Here is a 25,140-nt window from a genome sequence, read left to right as displayed (position 1 = left end):
ATCACCAGTGTCAAAGGGGCAAAATATCTGGCCAAAGGTTCAAGCAACGGAAGTAGAATATCAGAAGCAAGAAATCGATCTGACGATGAGCCAGGTCATTGCCTTTTCCTGGGGATCCTGCATCCCTGGGAAGGCCAGGAACAGATCCATAAATTCAGCCAATCTAGGATCCACTTGGAGAGAGAAGGGGAAGCACTTGGCTGGAGCAGGGGCTTGCATAGCCTCTGGTAGCCACTGACAAGACCTCAGCATGGGAGGCCAACCCTCAGACGCATTGCTGTTCGTTTAGTCAAAATGCTGAGCTGTACAATTAGAAAAAAATAACTCATTGTCCCTTCTCTCAAGATGCTGACAGGTTCATGGGGGAAATAAAACACCTTCAAGAAAAAGTAAGCATCCTACAAAGTAGTAACACAGTTTACATAGGAAGTTGGATTAAAAAAAACCTAATTTTTAGGCCTGGTGAGTTGTCTTATGCCTATAATCCCAATATTTTGGGAGGCCAAGATGGGAGGATCGCTTGAGCCCGGGAGTTTGAGACCAGCCTGGGCAACTTAGCGAGACCCCAATCTACAAAAAATTTAAAAATTAGCCAGGACTGGTGGTTTGCACCTATAGTCCCAGCTACTTGGGAGGCTGAGGTGGGAGGATCACTTCAGCCCAGGAGGTCACAGCTGCAGTGAGCAGTGATCCTGCCACTGCGCTCCAGCCTGAGCAACAAAGTGAGACTGTCTCAAAAAAAAAAAAAAAAAAAAAAAGAAACTGTTTTTCATAGAGAGCCTACAGACATTTCTTAAGGGGAATCAGTTGTAGTCTAGTTAGGGAATTATGCAAATCTATCAAAGAACTAGATTACTTTTTTTTTTTTTTTTTGAGAAGGAGTCTGGCTCTATCACCCAGGCTGGAGTGCAATGGTGCAATCTCAGCTCACTGCAGCTTCTTCCTCCAGGGTTCGAGTGATTCTCCTGCCTCAGCCTCCCAAGTAGCTGGGACTACAGGCATGCACCACCACACCTGGCTAATTTTTTTTGTATTTTTAGTAGAAATGGGGTTTTGCCATGTTGTCCAGGCTGGTCTTGAACTCCTGATCTCAAGCGATACCCCTGCCTTGGCCTCCCAAAGTGCTGGAATTATAGGCATGAGCCACCGCACCTGGCCTAGATCACTTTTATTAGTATGTGATTTGAAACAGAGCACATGTAGTTCATCTAACAAACTTAGTAGAACACTTCTTTACAGTGTAGTACCATTGTAATGCAAATGGCATTTATAATGCAGAGGGAGAGGTTTGATATATCGTTTTACTCTTTGAGATACAGCGTGTTCCTGGTGTGGTATTTTTTTACCTTGTTTGGAAACCAGTTAGCACAACTAACCTTTGTCTCATGGAAACTTAAATCACTGTTGGTTAACCTGGGGCCCAGCCATCGTCTGTACTGATGATCACCTAGTGATGATTACATTCTAGTGCAGTGTCTGAATGTCTGAGGTATATTTGGATCACTTTTAACTGAAGACCCAGTCTTTGTTGTTTTTTTTTTTTTTTTTCCGAGACGGAATGTTGTACTGTCGCCCCAGGCTGGAGTGCAATGGCGCAATCTCGGCTCATTGCAAGCTCTGTCTCCTGGGTTCAAGAGATTCTCCTGCCTCAGCCTTCCAAGTAGCTGAGATTATAGGCGCCCACCACCATGCCTGGCTAATTTTTTGTATTTTTAGTAGAGACAGGGTTTCACTATGTTGGCCAGGCTGGTCTTGAACTCCTGACCTCGTGATCCACCCGTCTTGGCCTCCCAACATGCTGGGATTACGGGCCTGAGCCACCGCGCCAAGCCTAGGACCCAGTCATTTAATGGTCTATATTTCTGTGCAGTTTTTAGCTAATATAATACTACAGTGGCGTTCTTTTCGGGAATGGTTGTTTATTTTATTTAAAAAGTAACTTTAAAAATTATTGTCCTAAAATCTCATTCTGAATTCCTCTTCTGTTGTTCTCAGTGTGTGTAAGAATGTTGCCTTGGGCTTGTTTTGAATCCCCCAGCCAGGAGTGGTAGGAACTTTGGAGTTTACTGATTAACAGCAAATGGTGGGAAAGCGCAGAATTTCCTGGAGCCACATGATTTGGCAGCAGGCGCAAAGGGAACTCTATGGTTTGAGCTATTACATCCCAGAGGCATGATCGAAACAAAACCTCTTTTTAAATGGGGTTAACCTAGATGGTGACAATTAAAATGTTGAGAGATATTGTTAGGACAGCCACTGTGGGCAAGTAGTGGTGCCCATAGGAGAGATGCCAGAAGATGACTAAGGAGGTGCCACAACCAGGAGCAGAGACCCTGCAGATGGCGACTCACAAGAAAGAGAGCGAGGATCAGGTCAAAAGCTCAGGGGGCTGTTCAACGAATTTTGATAAAGGTGACGTGGAGTTCAATCTGAAACCAGGAAGTGGAAGACCTCCCTGTGTCCCCTACAACATCTGTCAACAATGCCTGCCTTTGTGTTAAAATGAGGCCGGAATGGGGAGCAAACGAAAGAACGGGGACCAGTTTCCTCTCTTTGTGCCCCAGTTCCCCCTCCTTTGTATACACCCTCCATCCTGAATAGACTCTGGTTCTCAGCGCTAACACCGACAGCATTCATCCTGTAGAGAAACAAATATTGCTCAGAAGGACACAGCCAAAGAATCATCAGAGAGTTGGGAGCCAAGACCCCGAGGTAGCACTTGTGGAAATCAAGTCTACATAAGATAACCCATGCAAACGAGCCAAACAAGGCCAAAATGGAATTTAACATAGATTGTTTTTTCTCATCATAAGGCAGAACTTTGATAGAACAGCGAGCAACTTGGTGATATGGTTTTAGACACTTAGGCCATAGTGGCCACGATTGGCTGATGAGTGTTTCCCTCCTTGGGCATTTTTTAAAAAATCACTAAATACTTTATATCTCATAGAATTTTTGTTGTAAACATGTCGAAAGAGCTGTTTTAGAATTAGCTAGACATTGATTTTTTTTTCCCATTTTTATGTCACTCTTGTGCACAGATTAAAAAAAGAAAATACAAACAAATCTAATTGGTCAAGATATTCCTAAACGTTTTTGCATTCAGAGGCTCTTTCATCAATCATCTCCACCCCCCAACCCTGGCTTTATTGAAGTATGATTGACAAATAAAAAAATTGTACACATTTGGCCGGGTGCAGTGGCTGACGCCTGTAATCCCAGCACTCTGGGAGGCCAAGGCGGGTGGATTACCTGAGGTCAGGAATTCAAGACCACCTTGACAACACGGTGAAACCTCGTCTCTACTAAAAATACAAAATTAACTGGGCATGGTGGTGCATGCCTGTAATTCCAGCTACTTGGGGAGGCTGAGGCTGGACAATCGCCTGAACCTGGGAGGCGGAGATTATAGTGAGCTGAGATCATGCCATTGAGCACCAGCCTGGGCAACAAGAGCAAAAAAACTCTGTCTCAAAAAAAAAAAATTGTCACTTTGGGAGGCCAATGCGGGTGGATCATGAGGTCAAGAGATCGAAACCATCCTGGCTAACATGGTGAAACCCCGTCTCTACTAAAAATACAAAAATTAGTTGGGCGTGGTGGCATGCGCCTGTTGTCCCTGTTACTTGGGAGGCTGAGTCAGGAGAATTGCTTGAACCCAGGCGGTCAAGATAGCAGTGAGCTGAGATTGTGCCACTGCACTCCAGCCTGGCAACAGAGTGAGACTTTGTCTCAAAAAACAAAAAAATTGTACACATTTAAGGTGTACAATGTGATGTTTTGATATATGTATACATCGTGATTATCACAATCAAGCTAGTCACATATCTGTCATGTTTGTGTGTGATGTGAATGCTTAAGATCTATTTTTTTAGCAAATTTCACGTATACATTTTTTTCCCTTTTTTAGAGATAGGATCTCACTACAATGGCCAGGCTGGTTTCAAACTCCTGGGCTCAAGCAATCCTCTACCTCAGCCTCCTGAGTAGTGGGGATTACAGAGGCATGCCACCGTACTCCGTAACACATTATTATTAACTATAGTCACCATGCTGTAAAGTAGGTTTCCAGACCTTATTCACCTTATAACTGAAATTTTGTACCCTGTAACCAACATCCCCCAGTCCATGGTAACCACCATACTACTACTCTGTGTTACGGTGAGCTCGACGTTTATTTAGATTCCACACGAGTTAGATATGCAGTATTTGTCTTTCTGGGTCTGGCTTATTTCACTTAAGATAATGTTCTCCAGATTCACCAGTGTTGTAGATCCTTGGGCGTTTTTAGAAGTGAGGGTCTGCCTGTGAAGATTTCCTAGAAGCTTCTGCCCTCTAGCGCGCAGCCTGAGAGGTAGTGTGGCACCATCCCTACTTATCCGTGCTTCCTTCCTCAATTTACAAATCGTGATTCAGCGTGAGAAAATGATAAAGTCAGCAGGATGGAGCTGAGTAGTGCAAATACATAGCAAATACTATAAAGATTGATGGAAGAGAAATTGGGAGAATCTAGTTAACTAGACCCAAAAGCATGCACACACCAGTATTCTTTCTTTCCCTTTCTCTCGCCCCCTCCGCTTGTAAGTTACCCTCCACCCCAGCCCTTCTCCAGGAGAAACGCGCAGCCAGTCCTCAAAGTCCCCCATCACTGGTCATGTCCTTAATCTCCCTGCTTTCTTCTGCCCTTCTTTCCAAGTGGAGAATGTGGGTTACCTGGTGGGAGAAAGCAGATCTGACTGAAGTTCTCTACGGACTCCAGTAGAAAGCGTACCTTCGTATAGGTGGGCCTATATCCGTCATTTATTGTTTTCTAAAAACAGATTTGTACGATGAGAAAAATAATGCACGCTAATTGCAGAAAAGTACAAATTTCCCCACTTATTTATTTCTGCATGCAGATGCTTATTTAACTCAGGCTGAGTAGGTTAAGGTAAGAAATTCTGGAATGGGAAGACATCATTGGAGAAGAGGATAGTGGAGCTTCTAAGAGAGTCCAGGTAGGGATCACACCCAGACCCTGCAGTCTTTCCCCTCCTCTGAACGCTGCCCCTTGACGTGCTTCGGTTTCCCTTCCTTCAGAGCATGTGCTCAATATCACTGTACACATTCACGTAGTTCTTTCGGCCTCTGACCTGTGATTGCTTGGGGATCTGAGCACCACGGACTGGACTGGGGTGACCGGGTGGGTTGGGCTGAATGCGGGCGCTGGGGCAGCTGCCATGGCCAAGCCTTGCCCTGGAGAACAGCTGCGCTGGGCCGACTCAGACGTACGTGCCTCCCCAGCAGACTGGCTGCATCTGGTATCCTCTTTGACTTCATCTGCATCTCTGTAACTCGAGGTCAAGTAGAAAAGAATAACCTGTTGAAATAACAAATCCATTAAGTTATTTTTAAATATGGATAAGTAAAAAATAAGAAGACAGAAATGGTTTATAATCCCACCTCCTAGCTAGCCTTTGTGGATATTTAAAAAATTACAGGCACAGCCTTAAAATGTGCAAAACAGCACGGGAAAGTCCAAATGAAAAGTAGACAGAGTTTCTTTCCAGCAGTCCTTCATTTCAAAGATAACCATTACTATCTGCAAAAAAAATTTATGTATGTGTATACTGTCTTTTAAAATTTGTAGAACATGGATTTTTTTTCCATATTCATTCTGCTGCTTTTTTCTTTTTTCACTTCCTATTTCTCAGAGATATTTATACATTGGCACATCTAGATGTAATTAATACTTAAGAGTGCATAGAATTCCATTTGTAAGGTAGCGTAATTTATTTAGCTTATTCCTTACTCATGGATATTCAGGGTTTAGTTTTCTCGCTATAACCACATTGCAATGAACGTATGCTTATGTCTATCCTGGAATATTTTTGTTGGTGTAATCGACAGGGTAATTTCATAGGAGCGGAAGTGCCAGGTTGCACAATGTGGAACTACGCTTTAAAAAGGTATTGGTAGAGTTTGTCAAATTGCCCTTAAAAAAGATCACACACGTTTGCCCGGGCTTGGTGGCTCCATGCTTGTAATCCCAGCACCTTGGGAGGCCAAGGTGGGCAGATCACCTGAGGTCAGGAGTTCGAGACCAGCCTGGCCAACATGGCAAAACCCCGTCTCTACTAAAAATACAAAAATTAGCCGGGCGTGGTTGTGGATGCCTGTAATCCCAGCTACTCAGGTGGCTGAGGCAGGAGAATCGCTTGAACCTGGGAGGCAGAGGTTGCAGTGAGCAGAGATCTTACCATTGCACGACAGCCTGGGCAACAAGAGCAAAACTCCATCTCAAAAAAAAAAAAAAAAAAAAATCGTAAAAGTTTATACTCTCACCACAAAGTGAACAAGGTTGAGCATCTTTTCATATGTAAAATGACAGTTAATATTCCTTTTTCTGTCAATTGCTTATTCATATTCTTTGCTCATTTTTCCACTGGGTTCAGCATTTACTGATTTGGCTGAGCTTGATAAATTAAGAAAATTAGTCTTTTGTCTTTCATTGTATTTTATAAGTGTTTTCTCCAATTTGTCTTGTGTTTTAACTTTGTGTTTAGTTCTTGTTTTTGTTTGGTTTGGTTTTTGCTGCAGCAGCATTTTTAACATTTCATATGGCAAATTTGGCAGATTACCTTTAGGCTATTGGTTTTTCTGTCTTATTTTGAAAGGTGTTCCCCATTGCAAGCTTATAAATCAATTTACCCATGCTTTTTATTTAAAACAACAACAACAGCAGCAGCTGCTGCCACATTGTTGTTGTCAGGAAAGCCAGATAGTCAATGCAGAAAGTTTATAAAATACACTTAAGAAACAGAAGAAAATGTTATCGTGAAATTGCTAGAGAGAGTCACTGTGAATATTTTGTCATAGAAAGTTCTTGCCTTTGATTCTATGCAGTAACTGACTGTATTTTGGTGTCATGAATTATACTTGTTAAATATTTGAGTTATATTTTTAAAAAACAGTTTTATGAGGTATAATTTATATATCATGAAATTCACCCATTTTAGGTGTATAATTCAATGATTTTTAGTAAACTTACAGAATTGTGCAATCATCACTACAGTCTAAGTTTAGAACCTTTATTTCCTTCACCCCGGAAAGAAACCGTGTGTCCATTCGCTGTCACTCTCCGTTCCCTCCCCTCAGACTTAGGCAACCACTAATCTACTTCCTGTCTCCATGGATTTGCCTTTTTTGAACATTTTATATAAATGGAATCATACAATATGTATGTTTTTGTGTGTTTGGCCTCCTTCACTTAATATGAGGTTCATCTATATTGTAGCTGTATCAGTACTTCATTGTTTTTATTGCTAAATAGTATTTCACTGAATGGATATGCCACAGTTTTGAGTATCCATTCATCAGTGGAAAGACATTTGGATTATGTCTACTTTTCAGCTGTCATGAGTTTTCTGCTGGCTATGAACGTTTGTCTACAAGTTTTTATGTGGACATAGTTTCATTTCTTCTGGGTGTGTATTGAGGAATGGAATTGCTGGGTCACATGGTAACTTTATGTTAATATTTGGTTGTATTTTTGAGGAGCTGACTGGGACCAATCCATATCGAAAACCTTAACTAGGAAGTGCAGACAGGAGCCTCCAGAGGAAAACCTCCCCAGAGAGGTAAGACCTGTGTAGTGTTTAAAGTTAGAGGACTTTAAAGCTTGGCGCGGTGGCTCACGCCAGTAATCCCACACTTTGGGATGGCAAGGGGCGGGGCGGATCACGAGGCCAGGAGTTCGAGACCAGCCTGGCCACCATGGTGAAACCCTGTCTCTACTAATAATACAAAAATTAGCCGGGCATGGTGGCACGTGCCTGTAGTCCCAGGTACTTGGGAGGCTGAGGCAGAAGAATCGCCTGAACCTGGGAGGTGGAGGTTGCAGTGAGCTGAGATCGTGACACTGCACTCCAGCCTGGGAGGCAGAACGAGACTCCCTCTCAAAAAAAAAAAAAAAAAAAAAGTTAGAGGACTTTGAATAGAGCCTAAGGTTATCTTTGGGTCTTGACCTAACAGAATGTTAGATGTGTTTCTTTTTGTGAGATATCAGTTGAGACACTAATGTGTAATGGACAACAAATACAAAAATGAGTGTTAAGACTGAACCCCACAAGGGCAAAACTTAGAAAGGGTCAGGGATAAGGAGATGAGAACAGATGTTTGTACACCCATGTTCAGAGCAGCATTATTCACAATAGCTGAAAGGTAGGAGCATCTCAAGTGTCCATTGATGGATGAATGGAAAAACAAAGTGTGGTCTCTCCACACAATGGAATATTATTCCATCCTGACACATGCTATAACATGGATGAACCTTGAGGATATTGTACTCAGTAGAATAAGCCAGTCACAAAAAGAAATAATGTATGATTCCACTTACATGAGGTTCCTAGAGCAGTCAGATTCGTAAAGACAGGAAGTTCAAAAGGTAGGTGCCAGGGACTGGGAGTCAGGGGTGGGGGAGTTCATGTTAGAAACTCTGGGTACAGAGTTTCAATGTGGGAGGATTAAAAGAATTTTGGAGATTGTTTGGCGGTTATAGTTGCACAGCAGCATGCATATAGTTAATACAACCAAGCTATACATTTGAAAATGGTAAAAATGTTAAGTTTTATGTTGTATGTAATACCACATACAAAGTAATGAAAAAGAGGGGGATTCCAGTATAGCCAGAGGAGGCGTATTTATGCCATGCCCTGTCTCCAGACTCTCCTCTTCTCCTCCACTCTGCCCATGGCTGGGGAAAGGGCTTCAGTAGGATTGTCCATGAGCTTGATTTGTGTTTGCTAAAGTTGGGGCACATTCAGAATGGGGTTGACACCTTAGGAAGTGGAGGGGCTAAGAGGCAGGTTCACCAACCAGCAGTGGGGTCAGGAGCGTGCTGTTACCTCTGGAATATCAAGGCCAAGGTCTCAATATTTCCTGTCCCCCAGAGTAGGCCCCTCTGCGGGAGAGCTGGTGAGAGCAGTCTGTGAGTGCTGCCTGGGGAGCCACTGGGAAGGGTGGAGTCTGCAGCAGCATGAAGCCATGTGGAGTGCCCAGTGGGGAAAAGCAGCCTGGGAGGTGGAATGTTTTGTTCAAAGCCTGAGAATTAGGTGAGAGGCCTCAGCAATTGGGTAATTAAAAAGAAAACAAAAGCCCATGAAATTGCTTCATGGAAGTAAGAGTTTGCTTTCACTGTGTCAAGCCCAGAGTGCAGGGAGCCACCCAGCTAAGTAGAATCCATTGCCTCTCCCCAGGAAGGGCCCCAAACAGCAGCTAGTGGGAGAATGGAGAAGAGGAGAAGACGCCCACACCTTCTTCTCCAAAGCAGGCAGTCTTTAGGCCTCACTTAGCCAAGAAGAGAAGGACTTTGAATGAGGACTGAATGGCTTGTTAGTATCTTGGACTGAACCTGCACAAGTTACTAAACCAATGCTGATTTTATGATCTTAACACTGTAGAACCATCCATTATCTAAGAGTGAATGCAGAAGTCATGAGATTTGCCCAAGTATCCATTCAGGGATAGAGGAAATTATCTTCATAATTATATTTTGAAGGCACCACGGGAGAATAAACAAAAACAAACAAACAAATAAAAGACAGTTATTGGCTTTGCTACAAAACTGGTTTAGTCAATATACAAATTGTACTCCCAGCCCTTTTTCCCCCCAGAATATCTTTATTTTTTTCTACATATGAACATTTTTTTCCCCAGTGTCTTTGTAAAGACTTTTATTTTTGTGGTCCACATGCTTTAACTTGTGTATGGAAATAATCTGGACCGAGTCAGCAATCGTGGGTTCTAGTCTGTGGTCTTCTTTATTTTATTTTAATTAATTAATTTTATTTATTTATTTATTTATTTTTGAGACGGAGTCTTTGTTGCCGGGCTGGAGTGCAGTGGCGCGATCTTGGCTCACTGCAACCTCCACCTCCTGGGTTCAAGCAAGTCTCCTGCCTCAGCCTCCCGAGTAGCTGGGACTACAGGTGTGTGCCGCCACGCCCAGCTAATTTTTGTATTTTTAGTAGAGATGGAGTTTCACCATGTTGGCCAGGATAGTCTTGATCCCTTGGCCTCCTGATCCGCCTGCCTTGGCCTCCCAAAGTGCTGGGATTACAGGTGTGAGCTCCTGCGCCCGTCCTCTTCTTTTTTTTAATTTAAATTTTTATTTTAAGTTCTAGGGTACATGTTCAGGATGTGCAGAGTTGTTACATAGGTAAACGTGTGCCATGGTGGTTTGCTGCACAGATCAACCCATCACCTAGGTATTGAACCCAGCATCCATTAGCTATTTTTCCTAATGCTTTCCCTCCCTGAGTCTCAGTCTTCTTAACAGGGGGTGGTGGGGGGGAAAGAAATATGTCTCTTGCCATGTGACAATGTTATTATGAAGATTAATATATTAGCACTGGGCTATTTATTTGGGGAGTGAGGGTGGAAGGAATAAATGCTACATTTATACCTTTGAAAATTGTTAAATACTCTTCTATTAATGTTTGAGCCTCCTTTCTTTATTTGCATTGTATATGAAACAGTCCTTACAAAATGAATCACTTAATATGTTGGCACAAATATAGTCTTTCTTGGTCAATGTTCGCATAGAAACCATTTGGACTTATTTTACTCAAAAAGGGAGTTATTAGAAGGATGCTGGGGAAGGATATCTGCATTCCTGAGGGCCAAGACTCAGGGAGCAAGAAGCCATCAGGAATTCCCAGGCCTCATCTGCTTCATTCTTTTCTTCCAAGATCATATCACTGTAGTTTCAGCCAAACACAGAGATCACAATTCCATAGTCCCCAAGAAACAGCTGGGTTAGGGACATAGGTCTCTTAATATAGAAGGGCTGCCAGGAACTCAGCTAGTGGGTGTGTGGGGACAGACCTTGGAGAAAAGGAGTAATTGTGCACTGGATTGACATAAAAGCAGTGTCTGCTCTGAAGCTATAGCAGCTTCCCTTATCCATGGGGTATTGATATGTTTCAAGACCCCAATGGATGGCTGAAACCTTAAATACTACTGAACACTAGACATACTGTTTTTTCCTCTACATACCTACGATGAAGTTTAATTTATAAGTTAGGCACAGTAAGAAATGAACAACAATAGCTAATAATGAAATAGAAAGAATTATAACAGTATACTTTAATAAAAGTTATGTGAATGCGGCCTCTTTCTCTCTCAAAATGCTTTGTTGCACTGTACCAAGGGTAAACTAAAAACCATGGACAGTGAAACTGCAGATAAGTGGGGACTGTTGTATTTGGAAATGAAGCTGTCATTCATTTCCTTCCTGCCCAAAACCCCACTGTATTAGGCCGTTCTTGCATTGCGATAAAGAAATACGTGAGACTGGGTAATTTATGAAGAAAAGAGGTTTAATTGGCTCGCGGCTCTACAGGCTGCACAGGAAGCATGGCACCAGCACCTGCTTGGCGTCTAGGGAGTCCTCAGGAAGGTTTCAATCATGGCAGAAGGCGAAGGGGAGCAGATACATCACACGGTGAAAGCAGGAGCAAGCTGGGGTAGGGAGGTGCCACACAATTTTAAGCAACCAGATTGCGTGTGAACTGAGTGAGAGCTCACTTATCACCAAGGTGATAGCCCAAGCCATTCATGAGGGATCTGCCCCTGTGATCCAAATACCCCTGGCAGGCCCCACCTCCAACATTGGGGATTACTGTTTCAACCTGAGATTTGGGTGGGGACAAATATCCAAACTATCTCACCAACCATCCCCTAACTGTGATCACTGCAAATAAACTCTAGTAACAGAAAAAGCAGTCCAATGAAAGATATAACAATTTTTCTATTTCTTCTGAGTTTAGAAAAACGAGCTAGAAATTTGGTGTGTGGGAGAGTTCGTCTAAAGTCTTGTATATGCTCAAGAATGTCTTGTCTATGAGTGTGCTCTATAACATTTCGAGAAACTACAGAAGGAAATTATAACGTCTTTTCCCATGAAAACTATTAGGAAAATGGGGCCGGGTGCAGTGGCTCATGCCTGTAATCCCAGCACTTCGGGAGGCCGAGGCGGGCAGATCACGAGGTCAGGAGATGGAGACCATCCTGGCTAACACGGTGAAACCCCGTCTCTACAAAAAATACAAAAAATTAGACGGGCGTGGTGGCAGGCGCCTGTAGTCGCAGCTACTCGGGAGGCTGAGGCAGGAGAATGGCGTGAACCCAGCAGGGGGTGCTTGTAGTGAGCCTAGATCGTGCCACTGCACTCCAGCCTGGGCGACAGAGAGAGAGACTCCGTCTCAAAAAAAAAAAAAAAAAAAAAAATGGATGCCAGTTGACTGGCTCAAATTTCTATTTGTAGACTTGGTAGATTTGGAACTCTAAAGTAGATCCTATGAGGAGACAGATAATTGAACAACAACAAAAAAAAAGTAGAAAAACTCTGTGTCCTAGATGACTCCATGAAATGTAAGTCAAACACTACGGTATACCATATTTACCCTAACAGAGAAACACTCAGAAACCTAGCCGGTTTTTTGAGGGAAGAACTATTTGTATAGAAACCTGGAGGTACAAACCATTTAGTAGGAGAATTGTCCTATTGTGCCTTCAGCCACATCTCATTTAAAATTGTGAGTAAAGAAAATTCTAGAGCCTGTAGTAAAAATATTTATTCAAATGTAAATTCATTTATTCAAATACATTTTATCTACCCTTTCCTTCCATCAGGCACTTTCTCAAGGACCTCTCTAGTATAGTATTTTGGGATCTTGAATCAGCTGCTGACCATGGCTCTTAGTTGCATAGAGACCTCTTGTTGTAAACGCATTTGCTTGTCGTGGAGCTTAACATTTATTATTTAGTAACCAAAGATAGACATGGGTTCAGGACCCTGCAGAAATTAAACAGACGTCCTTGAAAAACTTGATTGTGTCCTGCTTATCTTTTCATTTCTCCTTTTCCTGGGTTTTCACTGATATCTGTATGGGAAAAATATAGCTATATTTTCCTCTTGTATTCTCAAAGGCAAGTAAGTACTGAGTAGCCCAGATTCACCATTTGACAGGAAACAGAGTGTCATCACTGTGGGCAGATCTAATACCAATGGAAAAGAGCTGATGTAATTTATATGCTCTCTATGATTTCTGGAAGTCTTTACAGAATTGTTTTGTATTGTAAGAGCAGCCAAAGGGAGCTGTACTAAGCAACATTTAACAGAGTAGTAAAATGCATTTCAGACCGGGAGGAATTCAGCCATGCTAGAATATGGTGCCTTCCACATTGAAGGGCAAATCACAATCAGAATAAGGCCCACAAAGTTTATTTCACCTACTGTGTTTGGAACTTTGCCAAACCGCAACTTTAACAGTGTCATAGACATATAAATATATAATGTACATGAACAAATGACCAGTAAACTTTGACATCTGGTTTTTATCTTAAGTCTGTTTCTTTGTCTTGTCACTGTGGAAAAAAACCCGGAAAAGTCTTGAAAGCTAATTAGCTCCAAATTTATTTTAGGAATGAAGGGCCAAAGAGTTTTGATGACAAATTTTTCTTTGTTGCAGCTGCCAAGCTGGTCTCTGACCCCTCAATTTAATGGAAGTGATTATTTATTTGCACATGCGTCCTTTGTTTTTTTCAATACAGAACTCTCTTTCCTGGAAATAGGCACCTGGCTTCTAATTCCCATTTGCAAAGAATTAGCTGTCTTAAACGAGCTTTAAAATACTGTACTAAACATCTCTTTCAATATATTCCTTTATTCAACTGATTTCTAGGCTTTATCAGAGGGAATGTATAATAATAATATGTATTTTTTTGAGTTTATATTTTCCTTCAAATTAAAAAATTTTTTTCTTTTAAGACTAATTTCCCACCCAGTTTACATATTCTTAGTGAGTGTGCATGCACACACACACATACGTACACATACACACACACACTTTCTACATTCTTGTCTTTTTCATTATATTTATGAATATGTTATTCTGGTATAGGCGTAAATGAAAAGTTATTAATTTCAGTTTATTGATTGTCTATTATTTTGAAAGACCAAAGTTTGACTTAATTCCACTTTATCATAATCACAAAACTTCTGATGGGCTATCTTGTCCTTTTAAAGCAGTTAAATAGCTTTTATATAAATATGAATGTGTATATTATATGTACACAAATGTATATATACATACATATTTGAGAAATATATATAATACATATGGCATATATATGAAAGCACCACTGAATCAGACACATTATATACATTTCTCTTTATTTTAAAGCAAAAACCGTTTAGGGGGAAATGTATAGGCTGAAGTTAAAGATTTGGGAACTCAGTGGTCATAAAGTTGCTGGTCTAATGATGTCAATGTCAGTCCTCCAGCCTAATGGGAAAGGTATGGAGAACCCCTTAGCTTTCTTCTCAACAGAACTTGTCTCCTTTTCCTCCTCTGCACACTGTGAGACTTTGTAGGACTTAGAAGGCTATGTCTGTGAATCAACCAGGAAATAGATCTCTCTGCTGGGCTTAATCAACCTCTGCTGCCCTTAGGTCTTCACAGAGGTCCTGGGATTGCAGGTTCTGGACCTAGCCCAAGGAAGCTCAGTTTTTCCTTGCCAAAATCTACGCAAATAACATCCAGAAGAGGATCACTTTTTCTTTTTGTTTAAGAGCATGAATTTAAGTGTCACTCATTCTCCCATGTAAACATTGGCATAAATAGCTGATTTTATCCTTGGGATGGCATAGTCTACCCCACGACTGCGAAAAGAACCTGAACTCTGCCATGGTAAATAAACCCCTCATCTTGCCCAAGAAGAAGGACATTTATATGGTTATAAATGCCTACATTTTATTACAGGCTTAAAATTTGAAACAAAATGTAAACATTGTGTTTGGCATAGTTGGGAGTAAATTTACATTGCTAATGGTTTCAAAACAAAAATAAGCTTTAGTTAGCAAGGAAAACTTTAATAATTCTATTGAAAATAAATTTTACTGCTATGGCAACTGTAAAACAAAGATAATAAACAAAAGATAACCATAGCGTGAAACCATATCACATTTGTGGGCCGTGGGCTGGGAGATTGAATCCTTAGTACTTCTTATGAAAACACAGTGCTTCAGTCAATTTCTGGATCTTACTGTCGGCATACTCTTATGAAGACACGTTATTTTGCTTAGTCTGCTTGCCTTTTAGTGAACTTAGTTATATTCATGTCTAAAAAAACCTGTAAACTTATTACGCATGACTCATCTTTTCATAGTCTTCAAAATGATTTTAAGGATAGATAATGATCTAGTAAACTAATGTTACAATTAACTATTAATCATTGGCTGTTTAGATTTATAGTTTCACTTTTGTGGTTTTTGCCTCTATTGACGTATTTTCTAAGGATAAATTTCTAGGAATAAAATTCTTGTGTGAAGGAGTTATTGATATTTATTTTTCTTTTCTTATCTTTTCCTTTTTTTTTTTTTTTTTTGAGATGAAGTCTAGCTCTGTCACCCAGGCTGGAGTGCAGTGTTGCTCACTGCAACCTCCACCTCTCGGGTTCAAGCGATTCTCCTGCCTCAGCCTCCTGAGTAACTGGGATTACAGGCGCTAACCATGCCCAGCTAATTTTTGTATTTTTAGTAGAGACAGGGGTTCCACCATGTTGGCCAGGCTGGTCTTGAACTCCTGACCTCAAGCAGTCCGTCCATCTCGGCCTCCCAAAGTGCTGGGATTACAGGCGTGAGCCACCACGCCCGGCCCATTTATTTTTCTTATTTAAACATTTTCTTCCTTTGACTTGTTTGCTTGTGTTTGTTCTCAGTTTTTAGAATCATTAAACATTTTTGGTCATATAGAAAAATATACAGAAGGCTGGCCGGGCGTGGTGGCTCACGCCTGTAATCCCAGCACTTTGGGAGGCCGAGGCGGGCGGATCACGAGGTCAGGAGATCCAGACCATCCTGGTTAACGCGGTGAAACCCTGTCTCTATTAAAAATACCAAAAATTAGCCGGGCGTGGTGGCGGGCGCCTGTAGTCCCAGCTACTCGGGAGGCTGAGGCAGGAGAATGGCGTGAACCCGGGAGGCGGAGCTTGCAGCGAGCCGAGATCGCGCCACCGCACTCCAGCTTGGGCGACAGACTGAGACTCCGTCTCAAAAAGAAAAAGAAAAAAAAAGAAAAGTATACAGAAGGCTCTTATTTTATTTATCTTTAAGACCTTTTCCCCTGTTGTTTAGGCACTTGTGTAAGCTCAAGACACATCTGATGAATCAAAAGATAGTCCTTTGGTGCTTTAGAAATGTGGTTTTGAGATTAAATCAAATCAATAAGTCTTTATTGAGCATGTGTTAAGTACAACAGCACAGACCAAAGCGCAAAGAGATTCTGGAAATTTCGACTTAATGAGTTAATTCAGGCTCCACTAGGGCCGAAGCTGTTGTTCACTTTTCTTCTTCTTGGGTGACAGGTGGGTCTGCATCACAGCTGCTCTGGAGGAAGAGCAGCCATCTCTTCCTGCTGTCACCATTGCCTTGGTAGGACTGGTGTGTGTATGGGTGTGCACTTGTCTTTCTTAACCTTTTACTTTTGAAGATCTTCCTTCTTCATCTTGTCCTGCTCTCTGGAAGGTGAGAGGTTGCTTATGTCATCTCCATTTGTGTGCAGTCTAAAATGGCTACAGGGCAGTCTAAGCAAAGAGGCTGGAGGAGGAGATGTTGGATATTTCAGGAGAAGACCCTGAAGAAATCCCTTCTCCCTAGAGGAAAAAAGTCGCGGGGAACAATCCAGATGGCTATACCGAATAAAGCAGTTTTTAGTCAACTTCTACCACCTAGTGGCCATTTCTGAGAGGCTCTTTTCCACTTTATTTTTAAAAGTATTTTGACATACGCAAAGACGTTTGTATCTGTTAATCCATGTTTTCTTTAAAAATGTCAAGATCAAAATAACACAGTGTCACAAAGAGAAGTAATCATTGCAAGAACTAAAACCCAGAGATGCTTAAAGATGGTTCTTGGGCAACCACTTATATTTTAGTTTGTTCTCTTCAGTCCTATTTGAATTTTTAAAATTCTATTTGAATTTTCATTGTCACATGTGTATGATACTTTTATAATATATATTGTAAGTTTTTAAATTTATAAAGGTCTTTTTAAAATATAAATAAAGCCGGGCACGGTGGCTTATGCCTGTAATCCCAGCACTTTGGGAGGCCAAGGCTGGCAGATCAACTGAGGTCAGGAGTTCGAGACCAGCCTGGCCAACATGGTGAAACCCTATCTCTACTAAAAATACAAAAAATTAGCCAGGGATGGTGGTGCGTGCCTGTAATCTCAGCTGTTCAGGAGGCTGAAGCAGGAGAATTGCTTGAACCGGGGAGGCAGAGGTTGCAGTGAGCAGAGATCTCGCCACTGCACTCCAGCCTGGGCGACAGAGTGAGACTCAACCTAAAAAATACACACACACACACATAAGTTTTGAGGGGTGCTAATTTCTGGCAATTAGTGCAAAAGGAGTATTAAATATGAATGTGAAAAAAGTTTAAAAGGAAAAATTTTAAATGTTTGTTTTTCAGATAACCTTATATAACATGGGAAATAAACATTACTTAAAAATTTACTTCATTTGCTCCTACTTCACCAAATCAAATGGTTTCCATTTCTCAGGTTGTTTTCATTCATTGATCAATATGCAAACATAGTTTTTCTCTCATATATAACAGTCCATCCAGATTTTCTGACATGGGATCAGAATCTTTAAATGCTTCATTATAGAAACATCACCATCTACAAAGGGGGCATGAGTGAAATCAGTAGAATTTTCTTTGCTTGAGATCTCTTTTGCCAGAAGGGCAAGTGGCTTTTGTCAAATGAATTGCGTTTTGATGAAACAGTGTAGCTGATACTCAGAAGGCTGGAGCGAACCTTCTGGTACAGGAGAGGGCCCTTCTGTTGTGTAAGTTTTGCAGTAGCACAGACTGCATTCTTAGCTCTGACACAGTCTTCGTGATTTTGGACAAAAACTAGGCTTTCAGACTCGATTCTTTGGTGCATTAGTTTGCTAGGACTGCCATAGCAAAGTACCACAGACTGTGGCTTAAACAGCAGAAATGTATTGTCTCACAGTTCTGGAGGCTGGAAGTCTGAGATCAAGGTGTTGGCTGGGTTGGTTTCCTCTGAGACCTCTTCTCTTGGTTTGCAGGCAGATGCTGTCTTGCTGTGCCCTCATGTGGTCACCCCTCAGGGTGTGTCTGTGTCCTGTGTCTGTGGCCTCATCTCCTCTTCGTATATGAATATCAATCATATTAGATTAGGGTCCACCCTTAATGACCTCATTTTAACCCAATTACCTCCTTAAAGATCCTATTTCTAAATAGAGTCACATTCAGAGGCACTGGGGCTTAGGGCTTCAGCACTTGAATTTTGGAGAGTCACAACTCAGCTCATAGTGCCTGGCTTGGGAATATGGCTAATAATTTCGCCTGGCAGAATTGTGCAGTTTCGAGGTCATGTTTAGAAAACTCCTCGTGTGATGCCAAGGCACACAGTAGCTGCTCAATGAACAAGCTGTTATCCCTGCTTAAGTTTGGATTTTGAATATCAGATTTCCTTAAAGTGAGGAGCCCCTATAACAGAATCCAGGGATTTTTAAAATATTGGATCAAAATGCCCTTCAGTCAGCTAGGACCTGACACTAATCCATCTCATTGCGTCTTCTCTGGCCTTCATGCTGCACTAAGACACTGCACGTACTAAATGCTCCACTTTTAGGAATGCTTAATTGTCCTGTCTGGGTCCACTTACTCCAGTTATTCCAGCTTACCCTGGGAGGCAGTAAGCCATCCCAAGAACCATGGTTAGGACCATAGGTCCTGGAGTCCCCAAGATGTCCAGCTCCATTGCTTACATCCTAGACATAGGCATGGTATTTAACCTCTTTAAAGCTTCGGTTTCCCCATTTGTGAAATGGGGGTAATTGCATCAGTACTAAATCTGTAGCATTCTTTTGAGAACTGAATAAAATGGTCAAAATAAAGCCCTTGGCATAATGGTAACAGACAATAGGTAAGCTCTTAATTTAAAAAATGTTTAAAAATGTTTTTGAGACAGGGTTTCACTCTGTCTCCTAGGCAGTAGTGCAGTGGTGCTATCACAGCTCACTGCAGCCTCAAACTCCTGGGCTTAAGTGATCCTCCCATCTCAGCTTCCCGAGTAGGTGGGACTACAGGTGCTGGCACCATACCTGGCTAATTTCATTGATTTTAATTTTTTGGCAGAGTCTCGTTATGTTGCCCAGGGTTGTCTCAAACTCCTGGGCTCAAGCGATCCTCCTGCCTCATCTTGGTTTCCTGAAATGAGGGGATTAAAATATAAACCATCATGTCTGGCCGGTAAACTCATTACTGTTGGCTTCTATTATGATTTTTATTTGCCTCCCAGTACCTAGGTATCTAATTATAAGAGGAATGCCCTTTCAGAATCCCTGTCATAGTATTGCAGTTAGCAGGGCTAGCTCCGCTGCATTCCTGAGAAGTGATGCTTGGGAGGCTGATATCTCTCCTGTATCCTGCTGCTACCCCATAAAGGAGGAGCGCAGTGGGGCTCAACTCCCAGCCTGCACACCTCCTCCTCTTCCTTAGCTTGCTGATCTTTCTCTTAAGGGCTTTTTCCTCCCTCTGCCTACCCCGGTAATGACTACCCTCTTTTCCATTTTTTTTTTTAACTTTTATTTTAGGTTCAGGGGTACATGTAAAAGTTTGTTACGTAGGTAAACTCATGTCACAGGGTTTTGTTGTACAGATTATTTCATCAGCCAGGTACTAAGCCCAGTACCCAATAGTTATCTTTTCTATTCCTCTTCCTCCACCCACCCTCCACCCTCAAGTAGACCCCAGTGTCTGTTTTTTCCTTCTTTGGGTTCATAAGTTCTTGTCATTTAGCTCCTGCTTATAAGTGACAACATGTGGTATTTGGTTTTCTGTTCCTGTGTGACTTTACTAAGGATAATGACCTCTAGCTCTGTCTATGTTCCTGCAAAAGACATGATCTTGTTCTTTTTTATGGCTGCTTAGTATTCCATGGTGTGTATGTACCACGTTTTCTTTATTCAATCTGTCATTGATGGGCATTCAGGTTGATTCCATGTATTTGCTATTGTGAATACTGCTGCAGTGAACATTCGCCTGCATGTCTTTATGGCAGAATGATTTCTGTTCCTCTGGGTATACACCCAGTAATGGGATTGCTGGGTCAAATGGTAGTTCTACTTTTAGCTCTTTGAGGAATCGCCATACTGCTTTCCATAATGGTTGAACTAATTTACACTCACACCAACAGTGTATAAATGATCCCTTTTCTCTGCAACCTAGCAGCATCTGTTATTTTCTGACTTTTTAATAATAACCATTCTAACTGGTGTGAGGTGGTATCTCACTGTGGTTTGAATTTGCATTTCTCTAATGATTAGTGGCATTGAGCTTTCTTTCATATGCTTGTTGGCCGCATGTATGTTTTCTTTTGGAAAGTGTCTGTTCATGTCCTTTGCCCACTTTTTAATGGGGTTGTTTGTTTTTCTCTTGTAAATTTAAGTTCCTTATAGATGCTGGATATTCGACCGTTGTCAGATGCATAGTTTGCCAGTATTTTTTCCCATTGTGTATGTTGTCTGTTTACTCTGTTGGTAGATTCTCTTGCTGTGCAGAAGCTCTTAAGTTTAATTAGATACCACTTGTCAATTTTTGCCTTTGCTTTCAGTTGCGATTGCTTTTGGTGTCTTTGTCATGAAATCTTTGCCCATTCTTTTTTTTCTTTTTGCAGACGAAGTCTCGCTCTATCGCCCAGGCTGGAGTGCAGTGGCACGATCTCAGCTCACTGCAACCTCCGCCTCCTGGGTTCAAGCAATTTTCCTGCCTCAGCCTCCAGAGAAGCTCGGACTACAGGCGCACACTGCCACACCCAGCCAATTTTTTGTATTTTAGTAGAGACGGGGTTTCACCATGTTGCCCAGGCTGGTCACGAACTCCTGAGCTCAGGTAATCCACATGCCTCGGCCTCCCAAAGTGTTGGGATTACAGGTGTGAGCCATCGTGCCCAGCCTCTCTGCCCATTCTTATGTCCTGAAGGGTATTGCCTAGGTTGTCTTGTGGGATTTTTATAGTTTTGGGTTTTACATTTAAGTCTTTAATCCACTGTGAATTGACTTTTGTATATGGGGTAAGGAAGATGTCCAGCTTCAATCTTCTGCATGTGGCTAGCCAGTTATCCCAGCACCACTTATTGAATAGGAAGTCTTTTCCCCATTGCTTGTCTTTGTCTAGTTTGTTGAAGATCAGGTGATTGTAGGCATGCAGCATTATTTCTGGGCTCTCTATTTTGTTCCATTGATCTATGAGCCTGTTTTTGTGTCAGTACCATGCTGTTTCGGTTACCGTAACCCTGTAGTATAGTATGAAGTCAGGAAGCATAATTTCTCCAGCTTTGTTCTTTTTGCTTAGGATTGCCTTGGCTATTCAGGCTCTTTTTTGGTTCCATATTATTATTATTATTATTATTATTATTTATTTTTTTTTTTTGGAGTCTCACTCTGTCACCGAGGCTGGAATGCAGTGTCACAATCTTGGCTCACTGCAACTTCTGCCTCCTGATTTCAAGCGATTCTCCTGCCTCAGCCTCTTAAGTAGCTGGGATTACAGGTGTATGCCACCATACCTGGCTAATTTTTGTAATTTTAGTAGAGATGGGGTTTCACCATGTTGTCCAGGCTGGTCTCGAGCTCCTGACCTCAGGTGATCCACCCACCTCAGTCTCCCAAAGTGCTGGGATTACAGGCATTAGGCACCACGCCTGACCCCATATTAATTTTAAAGTAGTTTATTTTTTCTAGTTCTGTGAAGAATGTCACTGGTAGTTTGATAAGAATAGCATTGAATGTGTACGTTGCTTTGGATTGTATGGCCATTTTAATAATATTGATTTTTCCTATCCATGAGCATGGGATGTTTTTCCATTTTTTGTGTCTTCTCTGATTTCTTTGAGCAGTGTTGGCGATTTCTCACCTCCCTGGTTAGCTGTATACCTATTTTATTCTTTTTTTGTGGCAATTGTGAACGGGATTGCCTTTCTGATTTGGCTCTCAGCTTGACTGTTGTTGGTTTATAGGAATGCCAGTGATTTTTGTACCTTGATTTTGTATCCTGAAACTTTGCTCAAGTTGTTTTTCAGCTGAAGGAGCTTTTGGGTTAAGACTCTTTACCTAGTTATAACCACGTTACGGTATCCAAAAGAACCTTCTCTTGGCCGGGCGCAGTGGCTCATGCCTGTAATCCCAGCACTTTGGGAGGCTGAGGTGGGCAGATCACCTGAGGTCAGGAGATTGAGACCAGCCTGGCCAACATGGTGAAACCCCATCTCTACCAAAAAAAAAAAAAAAATTAGCTGGGCATGGTGGCGGGCACCTGTAATCCCAGCTACTCAGGAGGCTGAGGCAGGAGAATCTCTTGAACCCAGGAGGTGGAGATTGCAGTGAGCAGAGATCACACCACTGTACTCCAGCCTGGGCAACAAGAGCAAAACTCCGCCTCAAAAAAAAAAAAAAAAAAAAAAAAAAGAATCTTCTCTTTCTCTTGCTTTCCGTTGACAATTCCTCCCCACACTTTCCCTCTCTTCTCTGCAAAACTTCTTGAAAGAGTAGGCAGTATGCTGGACATTTACTTCTGCGCCATTCATATCCTCCCTAGCACCTTCACCTTTTCATCCTGCTCCTGGAGTTCTACCTGAAACAGCTCCCTTGAAGCAATTCTTCTCTTTTGCCTTCCTACTTGTTTTGTCTTTGCAGTTCTTATTGCCCAATATCTCCCTACTCACCCACTTTTTTTTTGAGATAGGGTCTGGCTCTGTTGCCCAGGTTGGAGTGCAGTGGCATGATCACAGCTGACTGAAGCCTTAACCTCCTGGGTTGAGCAATTCTCCCATCTTGGCCTCCCGAGTAGCTGAGACCACAGGTACATGCCACTGAGCCAGGCTAGTTTTTATTTTTATTTTTTGCAGAGATGGGGTCTCCCTACATTGTCCAGGTTGTTCTTGAACTCTTGGCCTCAAGCAGTCCTCCTGCCTCAGCCTCTCAAAGCCACAGGGCCCAGTCCCACATCTCCTTTTTGAAACTATTTTTGTCTGGTTTTCATGACTTTGCTCTGGATTGTCACAAGACTAGTAAACTTCCGCAGATGTCTCTAAGTCTCTAACTTGATACTACACTTCTGGAGTGTGGCAGGACCTGGGACATGAACCCAGCTTAGACACAGGGAGGTAGTTGGTGTAAAGAAGGGAATGGGCACAATTGGAGCCAGGGGCCTGATTGGGAAGACTTCTTGGGAGAGCTGCCTTCCCTCTGTTCTGCTTCTCTTCCCATCTCTTACATCTTTTTCTTGCTTGCCTTTCTGATCCCACTTCTTAAAGGTGGTAGGACCCAAGTTTCAGTGTTCTGTTCCCATTCAACCTTCTTATCCCTCCTAATACTTCAGTGATCATATCCACGCAGGTAAATGTCTCTTGACCTTTCTCCTGACCATCAGCCCATCATCTCTTATGACTTGCTAAGGACTTCCAACCACATCCAGCCCACATCTCAAACTTAACTTTAGGGGTGCCATTATTTCTTCATACTGCCTTGCACTGTGGTCCTTTCCTCTCAATTACTTCCACTCCAACTCCCTTCCACTTTCCCACCACCTCTCTCCTGCCTTCCCACTTCCATTCCTCCCAACCTGTGCCTGGGCTCCTCATCCTGCTGCCTCTCTTTTCCCTCAGGGTCCTCTTTCCCCCAAAGCCTAGTTGGTACAGATTCCCCGCTGCTTCAGAATCTTTAATGGCTCCTTCTTGGTGATGAGAAAAAAGCTCAACCCCTTAGGTAGCCTGGCATTAAAGGCCTTTCACAACCTGGCCTTCACCTGCATCTCTGAAGTCGCCTCCTCTGGATTCTCGCCAAGATGAGCTGTCAGATTCAGGTTGGGGGTTCTGTTAGACAAGCCATGTGGCTTGACTCTCAATTTTCCTCTTGCCTGAGAGATTCTCCCTGTCTTCTCTCCTCTTTCACAAAGATCACCTGAGCCCATAGTGGTTTTCTGCCTCCTGCAAAGTTCTAAATAACTTTAAAAAATGCGTCTCTGTGTACTCCCCAAAGAGCCAAGACCCCTGCAGGCAGAACCTGTATTTTATTTGGGTGCAGAAAGTTTGCTGGGCAATCCAATCCTGTTGGATGCACTGCCTGTTACTAGCCATGCTGTGGGCAACTCTCTGCATCTCAGTTTCTTTGGTTTATTATAAAATTGGAATGATTCCTTCGTGCTTTCCTAAATGTTGGTTGTAATAATCAAAAGAGCGAATGGATGAGAAAATGCTTTGAAACTCTAATAATAAGCAATGTCAGATATTGTCAATTTTCCTTTCCAATCCCTGGCTTGTCTATCCGTATCCGTCTTTCTTACTATAAACAATCAAGTGTAAAGCAGACTTCTCAGCTTTAAGTTTTGCCTGGAAAGAACAATTGCAAAGGGCTATCACTCCTTAAGCCCCAGGACATAAGAAGATTACCAGCTGGGCACAGGGAGCTGGGATCCTTCTGCCAGGCTGCTTAGATGATGGGTGCCCGGAGGAGCAGGTACTTACCATCTGTCAAGGCGTCTAGCTCATGCTCAAGAATGCAGCTCAGTTTCTCAACTGACAACACACATCTGACCCAAGGTGTGAAGCTCAGGATCTCAGACATGTGTGATTCAGGATGATTCACTTCCCTGTCTGGTCCTGTGAGAACACTTTCGCCTTACGCATTTTCTGTTACTATCGTGGCCACCAGTGGAATGCAGATATTTAGTCTCTGCTCACTCCATTTGCCACCACTGCCAAATGGCCGATGCTGCTGAGGGCTTTTCTCAAACTGGCAGGTGTGTTCTCCTTATCACCTGTCCCTTGTGTGTTTCATTTTCTTTTCTCAATTTCTCCAAGGTTAGGACTAAAAAGAACACATTTATTTATTTATGACTTTATATGTACAGTGCTGGATGGTGTGCAAGCCAATTTCATAGGCTTATTCTTAGTTGGTCCTTATTGCTGTGAAGTTCACAGCCTTAAAATTTAAAATGTGAGGAATCGCAGGAAGTGGAAGAAATAATTGCACCTGGGATCCTGAACTATGTCACTGCAGA

The 25,140-nt window shown here is 42.2% G+C and overlaps 1 long non-coding RNA gene across 1 annotated transcript; it reads right to left on the bottom strand.

Moving 5' to 3' along the window:
• Positions 1-4,852: 4,852 nt before the first annotated feature.
• On the bottom strand, positions 4,853-24,692 carry LOC129011266 (uncharacterized). The gene is made up of 2 exons (XR_008493301.1): positions 24,605-24,692; positions 4,853-5,359 (listed from the first exon to the last, which is right to left on the bottom strand). It is a non-coding gene; the product is annotated as an uncharacterized LOC129011266 (long non-coding RNA).
• Positions 24,693-25,140: the final 448 nt, after the last annotated feature.

The sequence above is a fragment of the Pongo pygmaeus genome, chromosome 1 (genome assembly GCF_028885625.2).
Source record: "Pongo pygmaeus isolate AG05252 chromosome 1, NHGRI_mPonPyg2-v2.0_pri, whole genome shotgun sequence".
Taxonomy (NCBI): domain Eukaryota; kingdom Metazoa; phylum Chordata; class Mammalia; order Primates; family Hominidae; genus Pongo; species Pongo pygmaeus.
Note: the sequence above shows the minus strand (reverse complement) of the source record. Positions and strands in the feature narration are given on the sequence as shown.